The 25,307-nt window shown below is 41.4% G+C and overlaps 1 protein-coding gene across 2 annotated transcripts in view; it reads right to left on the bottom strand.

Annotated features, from left to right (window-relative positions):
• The window catches only part of kcnh3 (potassium voltage-gated channel, subfamily H (eag-related), member 3), a 115,706-nt gene that overhangs the window by 48,672 nt on the left and 41,727 nt on the right, over nucleotides 1-25,307 (bottom strand). The gene's annotated exons all lie outside the window — the stretch shown is intronic.

Here is a 25,307-nt window from a genome sequence, read left to right as displayed (position 1 = left end):
GAATTCAAGACAATTACCACCATGAACCAGTTGGCAAGCTCAGCACTTTGGGCTTAGCTAAAACTGTCAGACCTCAGGTGGAGCGGGGACTCATCGCTCATACATCTGCCATCATATATCTGTATTTGCAGGACAAATCCCACAGCAACAACCCCGTAGTAAGGTTGTGGCGGTTGAAGCCTAATAATCAAAAGGTTGTCAAAGCTTGAAGAAAATTTGTGGTTCGAGTGCTTCACCACTCACGTGGGACAGTTTAAAAGCAAATGAAGCTTTAAAATACTGCGGTTGGATGACAGATACATTTGTTTATCTTGTTAAACCTGGTGCATACATTGCCCATAATTCAACTCCACATCTGACGCTTCGGACGGCCACAGAAGGCTTTACAAAGCTTGTTTCATATGTGCAGTAGAACTCCTATAAACACACTTTTCTGTGCGCTACGATCGATGTGTTCAGAGTTGTGCGAGCCTGTCTCCCGTTAACGTTGTTGCTCTCTGACACATTGTGGACAGAAGAAGCTGCTGTAGCAGAAGAAAACAAATGTTATACAGTTCTGGTACAAAACCCTGTACAATGCATCTGCTGACGTCTACTTGCTTTCATGTGTCTTTAGAAAGACTTCAGTTCTCATGGTTGGTTGGATTGGAAAGAGGTGGACAGGGAAATGTTTGGAGCAGGGTCCCTTGACCATTAAGCCAATCATCAGAGGTGATGTTGCCGACGTGAAGTTGCACTAAATTAACTAGCAGGGGTTGGGGCTAGGATGACACACCTGCAGGGTGTCGCACAGAGCATGAATCTGGCTTAACACGCATCAATCGCCTTCCTCATACAACCACGAATGAATGAAGGAGGACCATCATGCAGATCACACACATCATATAAACTTTCAGCTTTCCACAGATCTCCAGTTCCGGGGAAGAGAAATTCAATGGATAGTATGTATAGACCAAATTATTTCGGGCCCATTAGCTAAGACAATCCAGAGTATCCAGCTTCTGTTAGAGTCGTAACTGTTATTAGCTGTATGTGGTTAAGGTTTCATCTCCTTCTTGGCAACACAAGTCCATTACTGTACTCCACATACAGTACTGTCAATAAGTGCTCGTAATGCTTTCTCCTTCACCCTCCTGTCAGTGTAGCATCTGTTATTTTCAGACTTTAATGGTGTTGCTTGCTATACGTGTCTCTGCATTACCGTCATTCGACACAATAAAAACACTTACTGTGGCATTTTTTAAAAAAAAATTTCAAAAAAGGGTAATAACCATTTTTCCGTGGTCTGCGTTAACTACTGTTCCTGCACCGTTATAATATGCAGTTGATGACAAATGAACATCCCTCACAATAAGTCAAGAAGACTGTGTCAAGTTATGACAGCTTAATCTTTCTCTCAGATAAGATCACATGAAACTGTCTCTGCTGGTTGCTCAGACTCTTTTCATCTGTCTCCCTCTCATCTCTTTATTCTTCTGTTGTCTAGTGCTTTCCAAATGTGATGTGTCGGCACTGCAAAGAGAAAAAAAGAAAAAAGAAGCATCTTCGAGCAGCAAAACCCCGGTGTCTACTACATATTCTTCTTCGCTTTATTGGAAAACATTTTCTTCTCTTCCTGATGCAGAGCTTATTAGATACCGGTCTGCAGAGGTCCCTCCAAATATAACACTTCTTACACTTGAGCTTTGAGATTTTGACAAGTCGGCCATCACCCCCACTGGGTTTCCGCCCTGAGACGGAGCCTCACTGTCCACATACTCAATACCAAATGCATCAACGTAATATTGAACACTCGTAAGAAAAATTAGTGCTGTAAGTTTGGCAAAGATAGAACATTAAACCTCCTATTACCTAGCTTCTCTATCAAATACTAAGAAAAAAGGACTTGACGCAAAAATGGATTTGATTGTGAAAATTATTATTCGATTGTTGTAAAAAAGGCAACACTAGTGCAGCTGTCTGCTCAATGCACTGCACGAGAGACAGGAGGGACAGTGTTCCTTACATCGATGGAAACAACCAAATAATTCAACAATTATGTGATGATGATGAGTAATGATTATTTGTTTTCACGCTGGCACATTTACTGAAGCATTATCTTCACAGACATCTGTTGAAATCCGTTTAAAAGCCACTGCAAACCTTACCGGTGTCTGTTTGAAGTGTAAAGAACTATTAGTATTAGTATTAATTAGATACAAAAACATTTGTTTTTCTGCTGAGCCTACATCTAAACTATGTTTGTCCACTAAATGCCTGCTGCCAATCAGCCTGGGGAAGGCAGTTTGCCCGGCCAATCTCCCTCTGTCCTGGTGACAGACTATTTATGTGCTGCTCGTGCCCTGTTTGTGCAGTGCGAATTCCTATTACAGTCACCAAGAGCGTTGGATGATATCTACCAAACTGGTATATGTGGACGGATACAGTGAACCATGGCAAAAATGGAGGCAGGCATTTTAAGCTTTGTGATGGACTTTCTCTTTACAACAAATAACTGAATGTCACTGTTGGGTGATTTTAAGCGCAGTGGGAACAACCACTGGTGTATTTTAGGGGCCTTAAGCATCAGCAGGATAATGAAGCAAACAGCACACGGTCAAGGTGCAGTGTTGGTATGATTGATGTTGACTCTAAGTGTACAGTACATCCATCCATACAGCTCTGAGTAAATGGTCTTAAAACTTCAGTGTGTAAAATAAAGAAAATTATGCTTTACTAGAAATACGCTGTAAAACATATCTTAATGTGGAGAGGTGGAGTCACAGCCTCCTCTGATGGAGACTCATTCAACAGCACTGGCTGCAGTATATTTGATTTTAAATGTATTGAGCAGGGTTCACGCTTCCAACCTATCAGAGAATTTCAATCAGCGCTCCTGAGCAACCCCATTGAAGCGTTCTCATTTATCATACATGAATTGCTGTGCAGAGCATGGTAGAATGTAGCAGAGCAGGGAGAGAGGGTAGAATGAAGCAGAGTGGATGGATCTCAGAGGAGACTTATGAAGGGGTGGGGCTGTATGATAACAGAGAGCCACAGCAGACCCAGGATCTCCAGACCACCAGTATCTTCACCAAACATGTACTGGAACTGGAACCCTATGGTCAGAGGGTGGCCACTCTACCAACTGACGCATGTATGAATTGTGTATTGGAAAATTAGAAATCTGAGTTAAAACATACTTAACAAGATTGTATGTTTTCATGGTGCAATGCAACAGAAGACAATTAAATAAGATGGTGATAAACAGTAGGCCAGTCACCAGTTTTAGGAGGCTGAAAATCTGTCTGTCTGTCCATACCTCTGATTCATTTTGGAGACCACTGTGATTGAACTCTCGTGGTTAGAAAATGCTCAAATGTTATGGGCCAAAAGCTCAAACTCAGAGGGAGAAGATCCATTTTGAAATGTATGGACAAACAGTCCTATTGTACATTTTTCTCTTAAGAGAACTCTATGGAGCATTTGATGTGTGGCAGATGGTTCAGCAACAGATCATTCTCACAAACATGCCTGAAGACACAGCAGCTGTGCAGCCCTGATGAATAATCTAACACGCTGGCCTGAGATGCTCACATGACTGGACATTGTGTGTGTGTGTGCATGTGTGTGTGTGCATGTGTGTGTGTGGATGGCAGAGAGATGTGAGTTATTGCTTCTGCACATTGTGTAGATTGCTGAGCTGCTATTATTGGATTAGCAGAGATTGCTAACTATGTTGCAACTGGATAGTTGCTCCACCCTTTAATCTGTGATTGGATCCCACAACATCTGGACTTGACTGTGGAGACCAAAAAGAGCAAAGACCACAACACAGTTGTGTACAAGCCTATTAACATGATGTGTGCATAAGCAGTGCTGTCAGTTAAGATGTTCCAAACATAATCACATAGGGGTTAATCCAATCATTATTAAATGGATCCATATCTACTTTATAATCCATTTAAAACATTTTGCATTTTCAATTTCCTGTACTCCAAGTACATGCTGTCACAAATTCCTAATTTCAAGCCACTAACACATAGTGATCCTCTTGTAGTTGAGTGAAAAGGGAACTGAGTGGCAAAAACAAATTAACAGCAGCAAGCAGTTTCAGATATTTTGACAGCATGTCAAGGACCGCTTTAGTTTTTAAGTACACACCCTCAACTCTAATGTGGACATTGGAAATGGACCGACAACCAAAACAGTGAGCTAGAAGTGGCTTAGAGATGCAAACGTAGAGGTGGAACGATAACTTCAGTGGGAGTTGCAATACTAACAAGCTTTTCACTTTACATTTGAGACTGTGACTCTTATGTGAAAATACAGTGAATGGCAAACCAAGGTTCTTCAGAGAGCAAAGATATGTCTTTCTTGTCAACATCTAAGAAAACACACCCGTTGTTGTGCTCTTAAAAATATAAATCATTGTCACTGCCTCGAGGCAGGTGAAGCGTGGACAGGCAGAAAGAGGCAATATAAGTCCTTCTGAAGAAAGTCTGATAAAGATGCTGTTCATTTAGCTCTGCCCTGTATGTAAGTACTGTTTGTTCTACCTGTTTTATCTGCTGCCCAAAAGCTCAATTTACAATCACAAGAATGGCAGTTATACTATGAAGTAATCTATGAAAAAGAAAGCGTCCAAGGAAGTGATTTAAAACAGTCTCCAGTTTCCAGTCGATTCATTTTAAAATCAGAACCCTGTAAAAGGACCATTGCACAAGATCTCTGCATTTACTGAATGAAATCATTTTAAGAATATGAGACGCTGGGACTTTATGTTAAAGCCAAAAAGTAGGATTTGGGTCCATGAATAAGACAAGAATGCTTTTCTATATCTGCAGTTATGAGGAGAACAGCACCACAGTAAAGAGCATTCCATGATTTAAGTGAAAGTAGCAGTGTGAGCATACAGGGCATCGCCATTAACAAAGCAGACAGAATTCTAGCCAGGAAAATCAAGCTTTGTTACCATGGGACCAGTATGGCAACCTTCTGGTCAGCAAAACTCCTAGAAGTTTATAATGTGGAAAAGGTTTAATCATTTCACTTAGGGTATAGAAAGTATGAGAGACATCCAACGTCTGCGCTCTAGTAAAACACATTTTGTCCCTGTGGAGTTTAGGTCCAGCTTTGGCTACGAAAAGATGTTTCCACTTCGTCAAAGGCGGTTTAAGACTGGAGAAGGCCTGGCTGGAAGTACGGCCAACAACATACCAAATAGTGTCATCAGCATAGAAATGTACCTTATTTATGTATAGTACAGTGCAAAAAGCAACGGGTCTATTTATAAGCTGTTGCAACCAGTAGATGATTTTAACCAGTTATGGGCAAGAGCATCAAATCCCAATAAAAGCAGTTTGTTTGACAAAATATTATAACTCACTGTGTCCAAGGCTTTAGATATGTCCACAAAAATGCACGGGATTGTTTTTTGTGGTGCCACCATTTGATGCTGCGGGAACAACATATCCATACAAATACTGCGGTGGGGTTAGGGGAAGTAACCACATGTGCTACATTGTGTAACTATCATCATTAATGTGCACAACATCTTGCACTGGAGTTGAACTCCAGTCTCCTGTGGAAAAGTCCTGTGTCATTTTTTTTGTACCATCCACCTTCCTATGATGCTTTTTCCACTTTATATTCTATGTCATTGCTTTAGACGTTAAATATTGAAGCACCGGGGTTTCCATTGTCCTACACCGCTATTGCTATGGACAGGTCCAAAGTATGAAGGGGAACATAAACCAACATTAGAATGAAACACGTCTGAACCAACTCTTTGTACAAGCAAGTTTAGCTTTTTTTGCTTTTATGATTGCAAGAAAAAAGGCTTTGGGGGTGGGAGCAACCCAATGTGTTTGGTAATGTGACTTTAGTTAACATGTTGGTGAAGGTTCTTAGTCATCACTTAACATTTTAAGTTCAAATCTACCCCTTCACATCAGCTCTCAACCAAATGTATATAAAATACAAATTTATGAAGTCAGCACCATCAAGCACAACACTTGATTCCTGCCAATCGCACAGCTGCAACTGCGCACCTGTAACTCGTTTAGACTGCTACTGTACCTGCTGCAAACAAACCTACATCTCTGTTCATATAATCTAACATCAGCTGCACAGCTTAGACATGTACTCGAATTAGAGCAATTTCAAATTTGACTACAGATGTACTGTAACTCACTCAGTTAAAATCCCTTACAGTGTGGTGGTGGGTGAGAAGGTCATTTGAACAAAATGCTGAATCCAATCCAAAGTTGTTCGCTTCTAAAGGAGACCGCTGACCTCTGTGGACGACCAAAAGAGGATGTGTCTCTTTGGAAACGTTGTTAGACTAAAATATAATGTACTCTGCATGAATCAGGCAGAGACAAGCCAACTGCTGACCCACGTTCACTCTGAATGCACCATTAGAGTGCTTGCTGACTGTCACTGCACATTAGGCAGGTGGTCTGGTGAGGACCCTGCCAGCAGCGATGGCATACTAGCTATCCATTACTAACACAACTTCATCCTGTACTACACAGACACACGTTTCTTTCCCTTTCTTGGTCTTTTTTTTTTTTTGGTACTTTGATGCTTTCAACATCCGCCTTTGTCCATTGTCACCCTCGCCATTCCTCCCTCCCTCCCTCCCTCTCTCTCGATCTCTCTTTGCTAATATGCCGCGAGCTACAGTAGAGCTGTGTCGTTCATTCTCGTCAGGATCGGTACATGACTGGAACAGGACTGGACGTTAAGGTGTGAAAGCCTCTTTGCCTGAAAACATCCCAATGCGCATTAAGATTGTGTTGCTGCACGATTCAACAAGTGCATTCGAAAGCTCCTCCACACGGACACTTACATGTGTTAGATGTAAGATATGATCTGCATGCACATCACATTCACACCTGCAAGACACATTTGGTTTCATATGAATCGGCAGTGAGCTCACTGTTGCTGGATGATAGTTATAGGCTGTCGGGTAATGAGGAAGCCTTCAAAGTGCCTTTGAAGGGACCCTGTGCTGCAGCTCTGAAAGGTGCAAATGGTGGGGGTCGTTTATGTGTGGGCACATTTGAGTGAGCGTGTGTTTTTTCCCCTCCGATGCCCTTTAGGGAGCACAGCCTTCTCTAAATCCTGGGCACCTTCTTTTACTGTTGGAGCAAATTAGGAAAGACATAATCATGAGCGTCTTCGCTGCTGCGCCTGTAAATAGTCTTTAGTATTCACAGATTAAACAGAGGGGGATTAATGACAGAGTGCTCGCACTTCAGGTATCAAACATGCAGCTGCGACTCGAGATGACACCTGAATCAACAGACTTCAGAAGCAGCGGAGAGAATATCAGTCCCTGTGTGGAATCAGAACAAGATTAGAACCACATGCGTCCTGGAATAGCAATGTATACAGAAAATCTGTAAAAAGAGCGAGCATGGAAACAAACACTAGTACAGACGATGGAGGAGCAGGATGATATACGTAAGAGACAAGGGAGAGATGCAGTGCGGGAAGATGATGGAAAAACAGAGAGACCACTGAAGTCCAGAGAGACACAAAGCACTTCACTGGGCCTCACTGATTTGTTTTTACTCGAGGTTCTTGCCTTATTTGGCTTCTTCTCTGCAGCAGCGACACGATAAACCTTGAATCGCTCTATTAAATTTGCAGATAAAAGGGAACACAAGTTTGGGACAGAACAACCTGGCTTTGGCATCGAGGGTACTCAAGGTGTCTGTCTGAGACATTTGTCATTGTTACTGCTGTCGTGTCTCTCCTTAGACCTCGAGTCTACTACCCTCATGGTGTCAGGTACCATCATAGCACCATTCTTGACTCTGTGCCATTTCAGTTCAGAACAACAATGAAGAAGAATCTGCTTTATTTTGAAAGGAAACCAAAGCCGTTTTAGAACTGATCTACAATAGTGGCGAGCTTTAAATTTAAAAACCTCTAGAATACAGATCCGCCTTTTAAAAACCAAAAAGTATTCACAGCAGTTTGGCCAATGCCTGCAAACGCTTTCTCTTTCCCTGAGCGTCACAAAATAAACTATATACAAAACACAATTATAAAAACAAGTAAAAAGAACCAAAACAACTTCAAAAAAATATTGTCAATGTGACTAATTCAGAGACCCCCGTATATATGAACTCCATATGATTGACTTTTTCTCACTGGCTCACACATGCACGCACACACACACACACACACACACACACACACTCTACTTACATGAGCACACGCTCTGTTCACTGAACTTCAGACATTTCTCTGAAAGATTTACTGTCAATTCGGTATCAAGATCTTTCTTTTTTCTAATAACACACATTGGAAATCAAGTAAACATTTACCATGTGAACAATTAGAGATGATTTCACTGTCCCGGTAATTTGTGACGCTCCTGCCTTATTCATGGCGTCCAAGCTGGATGCCACCAACAAGAGAGAGTTGGTCACATGAAAAGAGGATAAGGTGTGACTGTAATTCAATCCATCATCTCCTGTGCTGCTGGTTCACACAGAGATCTAATAGATGTCTGCATATCAAGCTTTGGCATCTGTTGGTCTGTGCGATTGCATATGGGATACGGGATTTGAAGGTAATGGTGATGGAACAGATGCAGTGGCAGACACACAGACTCTTTGACCTAAGGCTGAACCTTTCCTAAGGCTCATGGTCTCTGGTTAATACAGGCTGTGTGTGTGTGTGTGTGTTATGCTATGATTTACTGAGGACTTCTTTTTGTATAGTTCTTGAAGCAACGTTGGGTTATAAAATTTACAAAACATTAACTAATTTCCCCTGTACTGTAATTAACATAAATAATCAACTTATTTAAAATAGAGGCAGTGGACTGAACAGAGACCGTCTCAAAATATTTCCTGCGCTTTCTTTGCACACACAGCATCATTTCTGGAAGACTCCGATAAATCTGGCCTCAGCGAAGAAACTGCACTGCCACAAAAACAGGTTCAAACTGGTTTTCTAAGAGCGTAATACAAAACCTAGTGATTTAAGCTAATTATGGAGTTTTGGAAATTCACCTTTTTGACAAGTTTCACAAACACAATTTTAACAAAGGGAAATAATGCGTTTCTGAACCCTAACGTTGCATAAATATTGATCACTGGTAACTTCAATAAACCATATTACGGCCCTCTTTTGTTTTTTTACATTTTTACAAACAGTGACGATACCACACACACGCTCCCTTGCTATAGTAACCAAACCCTGTCCTCCTGTGGAAAATTCCTGTGTCTTAATGTACCATTTTTAAATTATTAAAATAAATATAGAATAAGCTGCTATTATATCACTGCTGGTTATGTTTGAGTTTTTATTGTTTTCAATTGAACAGGATTCCTAAATATTCCCTATGTTCTCATAGTTTGCAAGAATTAATGCAGACAGAAGTATTTGAATTGTCAATCGTTTTAATATTTCAGTAAAGCAACATAAAAATATAAACCTAAAATTATGCATAATATGTCCTCTTCAGCATGTATCAGCAACATCTTCTACGAGCAATCACGGGTGTAGCAACAAACACATTGTTAATTGGTACCAAATTGGGCCTTTCAGGGAAAAATCCCTGTTAATATCCTGCTAAATATCAGCTGATCCCAAGCAAATTAGGCTGAAAACTGCCAGGACATTAGCAGGGAAATAGCTTTACCTTCAGATTCTTTTGGGAAACACTGTCTTGGTTTTTTTTGTCTCCGTTTCCTCTTCCTCTTAGGTACAGACCAACATATACTGCACATACCATCAATACTGACACACACATACATGAGGACAGGGTCCAATCAGGCTCTGAGGCTGCAGCCCATCACCCTCCTCCTCTGCTGAGACTGTGAGACGAGGGCTAAAATAGAAAAGCAAATGTGCTGCTGTCACAGCTGTCTCCCTGTAGTACAGTGCAATTTGTGTGAGTGTGTGTCTGTGTGTGTACACTGACATTGTAAAGACAAAGTCTGGAGGCAGATACCAAGCTAATCAAGCTGCCTATAAGCCAGCACACAACCTGCATTGGTTGGTTCCGTTTTTTAATTAGCTGTCCTATGATTTAAAATGCAGTTCAAATACACTTCATACTTCAAATACACTTCATATACACAGTTCTTATACACAACCAGCCAGGAGGCAGGAAAAGAAGTGGGCATAAATCTTTCCAATTTGAAGTTCTGCGATTTAAAGTCAAAGTAATTTTTTTTAAAATGTGAGCTCTAGAAGCTTCACTGGAGCAGTTGGGGGGGGGGGGGGGGGTTAGGGGCCCTGCTTAAGGGCATCTCAGCATGTGTAATGAGGCACTGTGATTTCACAACCCCCTTCTAGATTTATCCAGCAGGTCAGGGATTTAGCCAGGAAATTTCTGATACACTGCAAGTGACAAACATAAAGTGTGAAAACTCCTTATTTATGTCTCCTTAGACAGAGTTTGGCCATTTGTGATTGTTAAAACTTTTTTTTATTTTAAATTTAAAGAGAAATGTCGAATTAGCTCAAATGATAAATAAGATGTCCTTGCAAGAACACTGCATTATTTTATCTACTCAGTTGGTCAAGTAGTCAGCTACTGACCATAGGGTCAGAGGTTCGGCCGCCGCTCTTCTCAACTACGTATCAAAGTGTCCCTGGGCAAGACACCTAACCCCCAACAGTCCATCCCCGTCCCCAGTTGTGCAGTGCCGGTCCCAAGCCCGGTAGAAATTTGGAGAGGGTAGCGTCAGGAAGGGCAACCGGCGTACAAACTATGCCAAATCAACATGCGAACCAAGAATCTGCTGTGGTGACCCTGAACTCACAGGATACGCACAAAGGACCAAAATTTGCATTTAAATGTATGCAGACAAAAGCTTGTACTTTTTGGAAGTCATACATGATCAGATTTACTTTTATTGCCATTTTCAAGCTCCAAAAACCACAATCTTGTAATCTGACACCCCTTTGTCTGTGCCCCTGCCATGGATGTATGATAAGAGCTGGATCCCCGCTCTCGTTCACGTTTTTGCTCTCCCACACTGCAGTCGTCGGTGTGGACGAGGTTACAGCTTAATGGTCTTTAGAAACAAGCTACTTATCGGTTTGCATTGGAAGGATTGGACAAGGACGTGGTCGAGTACTTCTTGCAGTCCGCCATCTTTGTCTGTATCCAGGTTCTCGTTAACCAAAAAGGTCAAAGCTCCAGCAGCACTGGCAGTATATTGAACTGATCTTTGTTAGAACAGTAGTGAGCTTTAAACTCTTTAAAACGATCAGCCTAGCACACATAAAAAGAAACGCCTGAAAGCCGTTTTTGTGGGTCAGCTGCTTGTGTAGTTACTGTAGCGTTGGAGGGCTCTGCAGTTTAAAAGGCTGAGCAAAGACATGTGAAATGAACCACCTCTGTGACCGCTGACAAACTGCCTGTGTGTCTGTTCTCTGCCAGCAGCTCTGCGTCCCAAAGATACCGGGCAATGTTGCCAGGCGACAGGCACCAATTGTGTCGCGTATCCGTGGAGACTGTGGGGAGGGTGGGACTTTGATGAGAAGAACACAGTGTTTCTGACTCCCTCAACTGTCCACACACACACACACACACACACACACACACACATGTCTTTGTATAGTTGCCATGACACTGACATAATGCATCCCCCAGGCTCTTCCCCTCACGTTAAACTACATCTAAATACCTTAACCTAATTTTGAGTCTGACCTAAACCTAGAAAACGTCTAGCTCCTTAACATCAAATACATGTAAACACACTGTCTGTTAAACAATGGAGCACAATAAGCTCCACGTAACAGGTGAAACACAGGAGACACGCACACATTCTCAAACCAACTCTGACCTTTACACTAAATCCAAGTCCTAAGCCTTCTCAAAATGTGTCGAAAAGTGGCAAGAATTGTGAATTTAATTTATTTACTGAAGCTACAACATGCAAATGCATCCACACCCATGTCCACTTAGCTGTCCCCTTCCCTGCTCTGCTACACTTTTTCGTCTGTTCTGTTCCACTGAGCTCGACACACGCATTACGGTATTAGAAATGAACAATTTACAATTAAGAGAATGCTGCAAAACTTACTAAAAAATCTGAAATTGTTCAAACTAATCGATTGGGCATCAGCAGCACCTCTACAACAGGATCGGTTTTTTAATCATGTTTCCCCAAAAAGTACACCTTTGAGGCATTCGTACTTTACTTAAAGCTACAGTATGTAAAGCCTAAATTTAGTTTTTTAGTAGACGTAATATGTTCACTAAATTCTCTTATTGTGGGGAAGTGACACAGTCACAGAACAAACCCTGCGGGTCACAAGCTGATGAATTTTGTATTTTTGAGGTGCCACAGACTTTGACACAGCATCAGTGTTTGATGGCCTGGGTGAATAGTTCTTTTAACCTTCCAACATTTATTTGGAATTAATTTTCAGAACTAGACATAACTAGAATTAAGATATGATGGAGCTTGATCATTTGGGGCTTTGTAAGAAGGAGGTTTTAAAATTTCCGATTTTACGGGGAGCCAGTGGAAGGAAGCTATTGAAAGAGAAATACGATCTCTCATCGCTAATTCCAGTCAGTACTCCTGCAGAATTATTGATTTATTGAAGGCTTTTTAGGGAGTTATTGGACATCCTAATGGTAGGAAATAGTTTTTTAGGATCATTTAGGACAGGATACTCCAAATTTGTGTTTACAATTTAGCCTGCCTGGCTTTAAGCATATTAAATAGAAATACAGTTGGGCATCATCTGCATAGCAATAAAAGAAATATAGACTGGAAAGTATCAGTCCTAAGAACCAAACCTTGTGGAACTCCATAACTAACTTGCGTTTGCTTGGAAGAATCATCATTAACATGAACTGATCTGATGTCTGATAAATACCATTTAAAAAGTCCAGTTTCTTTAATCCCAATGACACGTTCCAGTCTCTGTAATAAAACGCTGTGGCCACTGGTGCCAGATGCAGCGCTAAGATCTAACAGGATGAGTCCATTATCTGAAGCTAAGAGAAGATCATTGGTGACTTTCAGCAGTGCGGCTTCAGTATTTTTATAATGAACTTTACATCCTAACCGGAAATCTTTAAACAAGCTGTCCATGCGAAGGTGGCCACATAATTGCTTTTCTAAAATTCCATTGGTCAGTAATTAGCTGAAACATCTTGGTCAAGATAAGTTTTTTTGTTTTGTTTTTTTAAGTAGGGCTTTTATTACAGCTACCCTATAAGCCTGTGCTACGCAGCCTGTTATTAAAGAAACACTGATCAAATCTAATATGGATGTTTCTATTAGGGGTGAAGCATCTTGAGCAGTCTAGTCCTTCAAAGTATAATCCTAAGACTTTATTGATTCCTATGAGAAGTTCATATATACTTCATGAGAAGTATCTTCCACCACTGCTTAGTAAGGACAGGCCAAAATGTCCTCACTCCCGTGGTTTAAAACTCAATCTCCTCCTCACAATGTACAGCCATAAGTTGAAACACACACATATCTGACAACAAGTTCATCATGTTTTAATATTGATAAAACAATTTCATCTTCAAACTACAAGAACCAGCTAAATCATTGACCCTCTAGAAAATACAACCGGCACTTAATCCATCTGACAGCTCTTACAGTGCATGAGCAAAGCCTGGCAGTGACCTATAATGGAGCATGTGTCCTTTTAAGAGATAATGTAAATCAATAACAAGCTGCTAGTCAGACCGCATATTAGACATTGTTGTTCTTTTTTTAGATCATCAACCTGCAGAAGAGACGAATTTGCCAACTCTTTCTCTGCATTCCACTCTGAAATCTATCATTCATTATGTATTCACTTTAGTTTGGTACTTATTTCATCTTAGCAGATAAAAATAAAATTGGGATCATTATGCATCCATTACAGCTAAAATAGTCTACTGACCTTTATTTCGCTTTAAAGATGAGTGGATGTTTAAAATGCAGTTTTTTTTTAAAGAGTTAAAAAGGAGCTTTGCGGTGGATTAAGGTGATGAGCCCTCCCACCTGGAGATTAGGCAATGTTGAAGCAGCTCCCACTGTAACATAACGTTGAGGGTATGCGAGGATAAGTGCCTTAAATGACCCGTTAAGTCTTAATAATGCATCAGCAGCCTCTTGCCCTTCACAATCAGGATCAGATCACCGTGTAACTACTGTCTTATTCTACGGTCGATTTGCTGCAGCTTCAGCGTAAGTGAATATGTCATATTCATTTGGTAAATTGGGTTTAGAGCAATCCGGACAACTCTGAGTCAGGTACGACACTATGAGTGAGAGTACACAATTGTTTAAGAGACAGAGGCCTAAAAACCACTGGCCACTACCTGTTCAGCGACAAACAACCCGCAGACACAGAGAGTAGCTGGCAAGCTAAAAAAATATTTCCTTGAGAGTTGGCCGAGACCAAAGCAGAGCTAAAAATAGCGATAATATTGGACAACTTCACATGAATGATCAATGATTAACTCAAAAATGTAATACATGCATTGGATTCAAAGCTTTGGTGCAGGTTCCTAGAACTCAATTTGTTTATTTTTAATTGCTTGACAAACCGAAAGCTTCAAAACCCAAGTTAAAATGCGAATCCACACACGGGACAAGCAAATATTTGGGGTTTTGCAATAATGAACGGAGATTCATATTCTGTCAATCTCAGGTCAATAGTGAGTTTGCGTGCACGTGGGTGCTCTTCTGTAGCTGCTCGACTCGTGTTTGCTGAAGTATTAAAGTGCCTTTACTGTTACCACGGTAACAACGGGTTAATGAGGATGGACATCTTAAGGACTATAACAGACATTAATTAATTTCGAAGCCATCCTTAAATTTTTCCTACATTTTGCTCTAAACAGTCATAAACGGACAATAGTCTACTCTAATGACGTCCACCGTTAATCTGATACACGAAGCTCTGTTTATTGCATCAATATGCCAGAGATAATTGTCAAACATTCATTAGCAGCAGAGGAGTCGTCTAATGTGGAACATGTAATTGCACCGGCTCTGACTGTTAAATTGTCATTTTGAGCCTTTTTCTTGGAGTTCATCACAGCAGCAATTGTCCTGGCCATTTAAAAGATAAGGAAGCAATAATGATGACGGTTGACTGTGACTTTTTTTCAATTACAGAGCCCACGAGGCTCGAGCTAGTCAAGTGGAGAGGACAGAGTACGGGGATTAGACGTGATTTGGCTCAGGTCTTGTAGTTTTTCCAGATACTGTAAGTCTGTGGTTTGTGGAGTGCGGACTAACAGCCGTGATTGGATGACCATGTTGGTAATTACACACTGTGGCACTCTGTCCATCTGCTTTGTGCTTCCCTCTTTCCCTTCCAGTGCGGATGGCTTCAAATAAAGCCGCCTGCATTCAGCCTTACGTTTTCTCCATTTTCTTTCCGTCTATCCAACCAAGACTAATGGGCTTCACAGTGAGATCTGACCCTCACTATGGTGTTGTTTAGCTCCGCCTTATCAAAAATACTGCCTGCACGCGTGCAGCTATGAATGGCGCAACAGGCCCAGCGAGCTTAGAGTGAGCTTCTCTGTTGATCTATGCATTTGAACCTCATTCACCTTCACTGCATGTTAGTAATGAAGACATCTGCACCACAGTTCAGTGTCTCATCCTATATGAAATCCCCTGATGGTTTCCCCCCCATTCTACCTCTTGAAAATGTGCTGATTGCTGTAGATTCCTTTTTCTGATGTGTGTGCTAATATTTTCCGAGCAAAAACTGCATGTCACAAAAAGCCACAGTAAAAGTACAGTATGCAGTTCTTTATACATGGTGTCAATCACAACACCAGAAATCTATAAATCTGTGAAAGCCATATGACCCACATGAGTGACAATTAGTAGGAAGAGACCTGCAGTGAAAGTGATCATTACTACAGCTGCCCAAATACTCTCAATGAGTTCAGTTTGGCACTGAAGTCTTGCAGCAAATAACATATGCTGAAACTGGGTGAGGGGTGAAGAATGCATAGAGAATACTGGATGTTTGCTCTGCCACTGCCCCATGATTTCTAATTTCTGTCATAGTCCCGCTCTCATGGATTTAATCACTAATCTTGCAATAGACCTAACACTCGCTATTAGTGAGCATGTACGTGCATGTGTGTGTCTAACTGCACAGACACAATCACAGCATTAATGGTTCGTTAGGAAGACGTCCAGCTTTAGGGAAGTTGATCATTAACAGTCCCCCAACCCCAACCCATGGCCTGCATTTTGCTGTTGCCACAGTAACCTGGCTACGGAGGCTGAGTGGTGGCGAAGGTCAAAACCCCAGTCTGACCAAAGCATGTCAAACCATCGCTGTACTGCAACTGTATTTAATTATGTTTAGAATAATTGTTTTTTATAGGAAGCTGCACAGCTATCTCCCTTTTACATGCACAAAGAAATACTTGTTTTCATACATTCCTAAACACGCGGCGCAATCTTCTCTTAAAGGCACCTTCCAAATAACAACACGGAAGAATTTGTACACACTGAAACTGAGGCAAACTTTAGATAATTATAAAATAAAACAATTATAATATAAAAATATTCTTCCAGAGGCTTTGTGGCTACAGAGGAAAAACCAAGGAGAGAAACTAAAGTAGCAGCCATGTAAGAATGGAAGAAAGAAATAATAATTCAAATGAAAATTGCTCTGTAAAGTTGTTGATAACTGATCAACTTTTTTCAAGTGTAAATCTACTATTTTCTGGTATTTGGACTTTAGCTTAAACACACTTAAATTGTGACGGGTGTTTAATATGCTTTTGGCATTTATTCAATAAAACTATTACAAAGCTATAACCATAATAAATGCTAATATTCAATAAATAAACTATAAAGCAAATAATAACCGCATATATCTAAAAATGTATGAGAGGAAAACAGCTAACTTACAGCTCCATTTTTGAGGATCAGTGTCTTGCCCAGGGACACTTTGACATGTAGGGAGGGGGAACCACTGACCCTGTGGTTTGTGAATGACTGTGCTACTGAATGAGCCCCTGTTGTACTATTTTCTAATCTTCCACGTGTACTGTCATCATCCATTGGTGGAATATACATATACTGAGCTGCCGCAACTTTAAGCACACCTGAATAATATTGTGCCCCTCCGAGCCATGAAAGCAATAGTTCTGTAGTTCTCTAGGTGGTGTTGCTGTTTGAAGTGGGCCAGAGTAACTTCCTACACCTTCAAGTCCTGTAAATTGGGGTCTTCATGGATCTGACAGGTTTTTCCAGCATGTCCCACAGATGTTTGATCATTTGGAGATATGTTGAATTTGGAGGCAAAGGCAACACCTTAAAGTTGTCACTGACAGGTTGCTTCGCGTTATTTTCATGACGGGATGTACTTCGCAGCAGTGTTTACGTGTTGAAGGTTAATAATGCCAGGAGTCAGGGGGTCTTTGCTATAATGGATGGTGCTCTACTCCATGGCACTAAAGAAGACATCATTCATCCGGTCAGACCCCTTTCTTCCATTACTCCATTGCTCTGGTCTGGGGCTACTTTAAACCTTTCTAAGACGAGACAGAGGACCCTTCCCTCCACATGAACCATAGATGCCCACGACGCTGTCACTTGCTCATCAGTTGCCCTCCCCTGAACGACTTAAACCAGAACCACCGCAAAAGACCTACTGCTTTGGGGATGCTGTAAACCCAGTTGTCAGGCCCTCACAGTTTGCTCAGATGCTAACGCTCCCTACTTTTCCTGCTTCCAACACAATGGTTTTCAGAACTGACTGCCTAATATTCCCCACTTCCTGACAGGTGCCACTGTAATAATACTCAATGTTATTTCCCAGTCGGTGGTTTCAATGTTGTGGCTGATTGGTGTCAGTCTCAGACAGAAAAAAACTTGTGAGACCAAGAAGGGAAAGAGATATTGAGGCAATGAAGGAGACTATTGTGCATATAAATAATTAAAGGTGTTGAAGTCTTGAGGCAATAATGTGGATGAAACAATTTCAGCTTTTTAAAAATGACCAGTTTTACTCTGTGCCCACATCATCAGCTCTGGATAATTAAAAAGATTAAATGTATTTAGTTTTTTGTTTGTGTGGTTGCAGTTTTTTTTTTCTTCTTTCAGAAACAGAAACAATGCATGGTGCAATCGCCTGCTGTGGAAATTTCTGATCCCTACAGATTGACCATCCTTCACCTACTGAGAAAAAAAGCCCACAAAGCCCGGAGGCAGAAAAACAAGGCCACATCAAAGTTTGTCCAAGATCAACAGGAGGCAAAATAAAAAGTACAATGAATTATGAACAGGGAGTGCGAAGGCAAAAAAACCCACAGAGAGACAAGTTATTACATCTTTAGCATTTATCTTACCAACGAGAAGATGCACGTCGAAATAAAACAAACATCAAAGTTATTGAGCCAATTCTCTCCAGATTCATCTCTACTAAAACATTAATGGCGTTCGCTGCTTGGGCATCGAGCAGTGCTTACTGATAGGCCTATCAAAGACATCATCCTATAAAGCATGCCTCACCCTTATCTGTCAGCTCCCCCAAGCAAGATACAACACAAAGCAATAAGCCGCACAGCACTCTGGGCTAGTTTGGGGACATGCAGCTGTGACAGATTCATTGTGAGTGGCGTGGTGTTTTCCTGCTGTAGTTCTGATGAAAAACACAATTAGGGAAATCGCTTGTGGGAGAGGAACTCAGAGGAAGCAATAAAAGTCAGAAGGAATATAAAAATAAAAAATAAAAAATCTGTGTGTGAGCGTGTGTTTAGAAGCAGTCGGAGTAGATTCTGAAATTAAACGTGAACAGTGTGGCAGCTTTAAAAGAGCATCTGAACTGGTTTCCAAGCACTGTCAATTTACATTCAGCCAAATCATGTCATTTAAAATGGTTTGCCTCTTTATTAGATTCATGTATTCAACTGGTCGTTAAGGCAAATATCTAAATAGCAGCAACTTAATGCATTTATACATTCTACTGAAGTTTAAAGCAAGTATCAGAACGGGGAAGAAAGGTGATTAGAGTTGATCTAGTGGGATTTTCAAGCACAGCCATCTTTAAGACTGGAAAGGCAACAATAACCCAATAACCACTGGTTACAACACAGCTCTGTCTCTTTCCTTTAAAATGCAATATCTCAGAAACACCCTGAGGGATTTGGCACAAATGGCACCTTGGACTCAAAGCCATCTTTGAAAAAAAAATGTAGCCTCCATAATTTACTGCGTGTTATTGTGAAGAGGTGGTGTCAACGCCTCCCGTGACTCACAGAACAGCACAAACACCAGTGCAAAGGTATTCACCTCTAAAGATTTTTTACCGAGGCTTTGCTCTACTGACCCATCAAAGAAAGTCAAACATTCTACAGTGAGCATGAGACTCGAAATGGACGAACTGATTAGAATTCGGTGGTCAAAAGTCGAGGCCGAATTACCCCAGTGAGTTCGTTCTGTGATTTCAATGTCTGCGTTTACACCGTGCACACTGTAGAGTGGAGGACTCAGTAGTTAGCCACTGACAAAATTACATATATTTTGATGTTAGAATAAAGATTTCTTTTCATTGCTGAAAAAACAATAATTGGATTTCTTTTTAATATGATTGCAAATAACTGCTAAGTGTTCGGGTTTTAGAATGTTAAGTGAATAGAACTAAATTCTTTAACAGCTCTCGGACTTTTCACTTGTTCACATCACCTGTTTTTGAATCTAATAACTACCCGCGGCCTAAATTGAGCACTGCTAACACATAATCCACCATCTATCCATCCATTTAATCCACAGGAGCTCATAGAAACGAGTGAAAAGACCGCGAGAGGAGTAAGATTAAGGGTGAAACAGGAGAGAACCGTTCATTGGAAACTTCTCAAAGATCTGACAGAGTGAAAATAGGACAAATGTGTTAAATACACCCACTGTTACCTTCACTTTGGTGTCAGGTGTACACACACACACACACACACACACACTAAGCATTGACGCCGTCTTCTCGAAGTGTGTTTAACCTCGTTCTGGCAGCATAGCCACAACACTTTATACATCATCTGGACCCTTTCTGAACACTAAATAGACTCGTGCTCTCACCACTTCTGTGTCATTTATTGAGTGCAAACAGAGCTCAGCTTGCTCAGAGCAGTCGCAGCACTAAAAGGGGAAGAGCAACGTCGCTGCAATAAAACGGTGCTCTGAATATAGCGGTGCCAGACTTACCACACCAAATACTAATCCCATGCTGGGGCAATCCACCCAGTGTGATCTTTTCTTTGAATGTGATCCATAAAGTCCGGGGAAACGTGGCTTTTATGCGTGTTGAAACCAGCCGACTGAGGTGGAGTTTCTTCCTTCACTGCTCATCCACAAAATGTGTGCTCCTTGCCCTAATAAGTCATTTGACATTTCCTACTATGGTTTTATTTTTTATACCTCTCATATCTTTCTGGTAAGCTTTTTTGAGCCTCGCAGTGTTCCACCTCTTCACTCCTATTGACAGATGGTTCCACCTCTCAATCGGTGCTTTTGTGCATGAATTAGTGTTAAAACAATACACAGCTGCCCAAGAAACACTCAGCTGCCACTTTTGAGCTCATTCAATCTTGTAGATTGTCCCAACAAATATGGTTTGTAGTTTAAATGCTGCCATGACTTGTGGCCATTTAACTAATAGAAGTAGGAGGATGTATTTATGTCTTGCTGTGAAAGTCGACAGTTAAAACAAAACACCTGGTTGACCGGGTCAAATCACTGATCCAACCTTTGCTCCTTGACCTTTTCTCAGAAATCTTGAAGTGGACGTACGGTTCTCGGATGGTTTGCATCAAGCTTGAACTTTTTTGCGGAACACTGGCTAAAGCCAGGTGTGTTACGATGGAGGACCTCACAGCATTTATCTGTGTGGGTGGATCTTCAAAGAAAGGTCACACTTTGGCAGAGGGGGGAAAAAAAAGACTCTGACCTTTGCCTCGATGTCTGCGGATGTCTGTAGTCAGCAGAGGAAGAGACAGATATAATGGCAGCCAGGTCCTGCAGACACACTATTACACAGTGCAGCCCTGTTCTACAAGCTTCAGCTTTTAGATTTTGTCCTGCTTACAGTCGTCAAACCAACTAGAAAACTGTGAAAAACTCATGTTTATAATAATTGTAAATTTGAAGTAAAGTAAACAGCATTGTAGAGCATAAAAGAAAAGAATTAGATAATGACTCAAGTCCATGATGATGTTGATGATGATGATTCTCTGATGGTGTCCAGTCCTATGGTGTGCAAACAGTACACCGCAGACATTGCTTTGAGTCCACTAATTCTGTGTGCCTGCCAAAACCTGAGGCCAACATTTCTGAGAAAGCAACAAAGCTGCCAACAGTTAGAGACTCAAATGATTTGTGCTAGTCAGAGATAGTTAATGTGCCATTAGCCTCAAGCAGAGATCTGGTGGAGATCTGACATCCAAACAATTCATCCCTTAGTCCACTCTATAGGTTTTCTTACATTTGTAGTAGTACTCCCCAAGAGCTTTACACAGACTTTAACTTTAAGTATGAAATAACTTTAATTTTATTTTAATTGAATTGATCCATATATCATTTCTATTGCTTATCCTGTTAAAAGTTGCAGGGGTTCTGAAGCCTTGCCGAGCTGTTATTGGGGGAAAGAGAAAGGAAACCTCTTCTCTGAACCTGTTGCCCAGGAACAGAACTAAACATCTGCAACATACAGTTTTTTTTTTTTTTTTTTTGTCCTTTCGTCTTATCCCGTGAGTTCAGGGTTGACACAGCGGATCATTGTCCGCAAAGTTTTTACGCCGGATGTCCTTCCTGACGCAACCCTCCCCAATTTCTACCGGGCTTGGACCACCACTGCACAGCTGGGGAGGGGAATGGGCTGTTAGGGGTTCAGTGTCTTGCCCGGAGACAATTGGACATATAGCCAGGGCCGGGGGATCAAACCACTAACCCTGTGGTTCGTGGATGACTGAGCTACAGCTGCCCCTATCTGCGCCATACAGTACCTTTCTTAAATGAAGACCTCTACCATTTTAGCAGAGTCTAGTCTGTGCATTGCAGTCTGCAACCACTGCTACATCCAAAGGTTTTGATGAAGACATTTTTTCTCTCTTTCATTCATGTCAGGGGGCACAACACAGCAACAAGGCTCAAACCGGTGAGGTTTGGTCTGTTTGTCAGCGCTGAGACGTAAAAACAGACACTCTGGACTAAAGTCTGTGCCAAATACATAAAAAAGTGTTAACATTCTAGTGCTCAGCTGCAGAAAATCTTAATACTAAGCCACTCGACACCTGCTGACACCTGGCAGTAGCACAATCGTTCAACGGTTTCTTCAGGCAGAACTGAATTTCTTTCGGTCTCTATAACCTCCACCCGTGTCCTCCATTAAGCTTCACTTTCTTCTCTGCTCTGCTGATTGTTTCACTCTGCTCACCTGTGAATCTAATCCATTTTCCATTACTTCACAGAGCTAGTAATTAATTATTAATAAAGCACTTACAGGATTGTTTGGTTTTTTTCCATTTACCAACAAGTGAAAGGGGAACATGACTTATTCCAGGTTTATCAAAGAAGCATCTATACCAGCTATCAAATAGGTTGCGAAGTCATACATATATAGCTGCTTCAATATAAACAGTCTCCTGAAACTATTTTATCCAGGAAGTAAAGGTCTGAAACACAGGCCAGCCAGGCTCAGGTGATATGGTGAGGGGGGAGATAAATTGAAGGTGAGAGATTACATCTTGGACTAAATTGGACATGGATTCAGTTGTTGGACAATTTCCCTGATTGTTCAAAATGTGCATTTATAATCTTAATTGTAAGAAAATGCCCTTTTTAATATTACAGCCACATTTCCTGTCTGAAATCTCTTTAATTTTTAATCCTTGTTTGTCAATAACCTCAATTTTAATTTGAGCACAGAATCCTTCTTCGTCTTTTCTTCTCAGCTGTTCCCTTTCAGGAGTCACCACAGCCAATCATGTGCCTCCATCTAACACAACATTCTTCATTTTTTCAACTTCCAGCACTTCGTCCTCTGCTCTGCCTTAGTCCTCTTCATCTTTCTCACCACCAGCATCATTTTACACACCACCATCCTGTGTTGTCTGGCTACACTCTCCCCTACCAATGCTTTACAGTCACTGATCTCTTTACAACATCGTTCCTGCCTTTTCTCAAAGAAAGTGTTCACTACAGCCATTTCCAGTTTTTTTGTCCTTTTGCGTTCCTGTCCTGAAGACCACACCTGCCCATCACATTCTCATCACCAACATGTCCATTGAAATCTGCACCAATCACCTTTGGGGATGCTCTGCATCACTTCATCTAACTCACTCCAGAATTTCTCCTTCTCTTCTAACTCACATCCTACCTGTGTTTCATAACCAATAACAACATTGAACATCACCCCTTCAATTTCCAGCTTCAGACTCATCAACCTGTCTGATACTCTAATCACCTCCAGAATGTTCTTCACAAACTTCTCTTTCAGGATAACTTCTACTCCATTTCTCCTCCTATCTGACCCATGGTAGAAAAACTTGAACCCTGCTCCTAAGCTTCTAGCCTTGCTACCTTTCCACCTGGTCTCCTGAACACACAGTATGTCCACCTTCCTTCTCTGCATTGTGTCAACCACCTCTCTAACCTTCCCTGTCATAGTCCTAACATTCAAAGTCCCTACTGTCAGTCCTACACTCTTAGCTTTCCTCTTCTCTCTCTGCCTACGAACACGCCTTGCTCCTCTCCTTCTTCAACCAACAGTAGCCCAATTTCCGCCGCCACCCTGTAGGTCAACAGGACCGGTGGATATCATTGTTAACCCGGGCCCCGACAAATCCTGTAAGGAAGTCTGGGTTTGGAAGTTTAATTTGGCATGTGTTTTATGTCAGATGCCTTTCCTGACTCAACCCTCTGCATTTATTCAGACTTGCTTGCATTAAGAGCACTAAATCCTGCTGATATTTATTAATGATGGCTAAGATATCACCTGTGATGATGGCTTACAGGTGCATGAGACTAAAAATGGTTCTGGTGTGTCTGGGGAACCTCGCAGACACGACCCAGTCGGTAAAACTGCACTTCGCTTTGCTCTTCTTCCTACTGATGACTCTAATTACTAGTGGAGCAAGTTGAGGTGAAAATGGATATTTAAGGGTGTGATTGCATCTATTTGGAGCAGACGGTAGAGCGGAAATGAGGCTTGTGCACGTGCATCCAGATCCCCAACAACCACAATTACAAAAACAGAACGATAGAACAATTACACACAGCTTTATACAATGGATGAAAAGATCACTTAAAGTTATAGTATGCAACATCTTTCAATGAGTCCTATCTTAATATGAAGAGATGCAAACAAAGCCTCCTGTGGCTCAGACTACTTTAACAAATACTCTAAACGTCTTTAATGCCACGTCTACACTGAAGGGATTTCAGCTTTATCTCAGATCCAGTTTTTTTTTTTTTGACCTTTCGGTTTATCCTGTGAGTTCAGGGTCGCACAGCGGATCATTGTCCGCATGTTGATTTAGCACAGTTTTTACACCGGACCCAATCCTCCCCAATTTCTACCGGGCTTGGACCGGCACTTCACAGCTTGGGATGGGAATGGGCTGTAGGGGGGTTCAGTGTCTTGCCCAGAGACACTTCGAAATATAGCCGAAACCGGGGATGGAACCACTGACCCTGTGGTCCGTGGACGGCCGACTGAGGGCTACAGCTCCAGTTTAGATCCAGATCCAGTTTATGAATCAGTTCAACTGTCTACAACCCACATATCAAGTCACGTGTCACTGACCTTGGCCTGAAGCCTATATTTACTGTACAATTACAGCACAATATAAAATATGAATAATTTGAAATATCTACAGTACCAACAGCAGTGCTCATGGTGGCTGAAAAAATTATGTGGAAAAATACATTTTATTGTTTGGTATGGATGTACAGTGCATGTCTTTGGGAAGAAGGAAAAAGGAGACAGAATGTCTAGAGGCCTGACCACTTCTAAATGGTAAATGGACTGCACTTATATGGCACTTTCCGACCTGAGGGGGACAAAGTGCTTTACAAAGCCTTTTATTGGCTTACGCACACACACACAAACACACACACACACCACAACTGTCTCAGCAGGAACAATTGGGGGGTTTAGTGTTTTGCACAAGGTCACTTTGACATGTGGACAGGAGAAACCAGGGGTCAAACCCACAAATCATATCATTAATTGAGGAGGTGTAAGAGGTGTTCCCAGGGCTGGACAATGACTCAGACCAGCCCACCAAAACCCGTCTGTAAACACCATCACATTGGTCTACAGCTAATTATTCATGCAATTCAAATCCAGCT

This window comes from Channa argus, chromosome 9 (genome assembly GCF_033026475.1).
Source record: "Channa argus isolate prfri chromosome 9, Channa argus male v1.0, whole genome shotgun sequence".
NCBI lineage: Eukaryota > Metazoa > Chordata > Actinopteri > Anabantiformes > Channidae > Channa > Channa argus.
The sequence above is the reverse complement of the archived record's forward strand: the minus strand, read 5'-3'. Positions and strand labels throughout refer to the sequence as shown.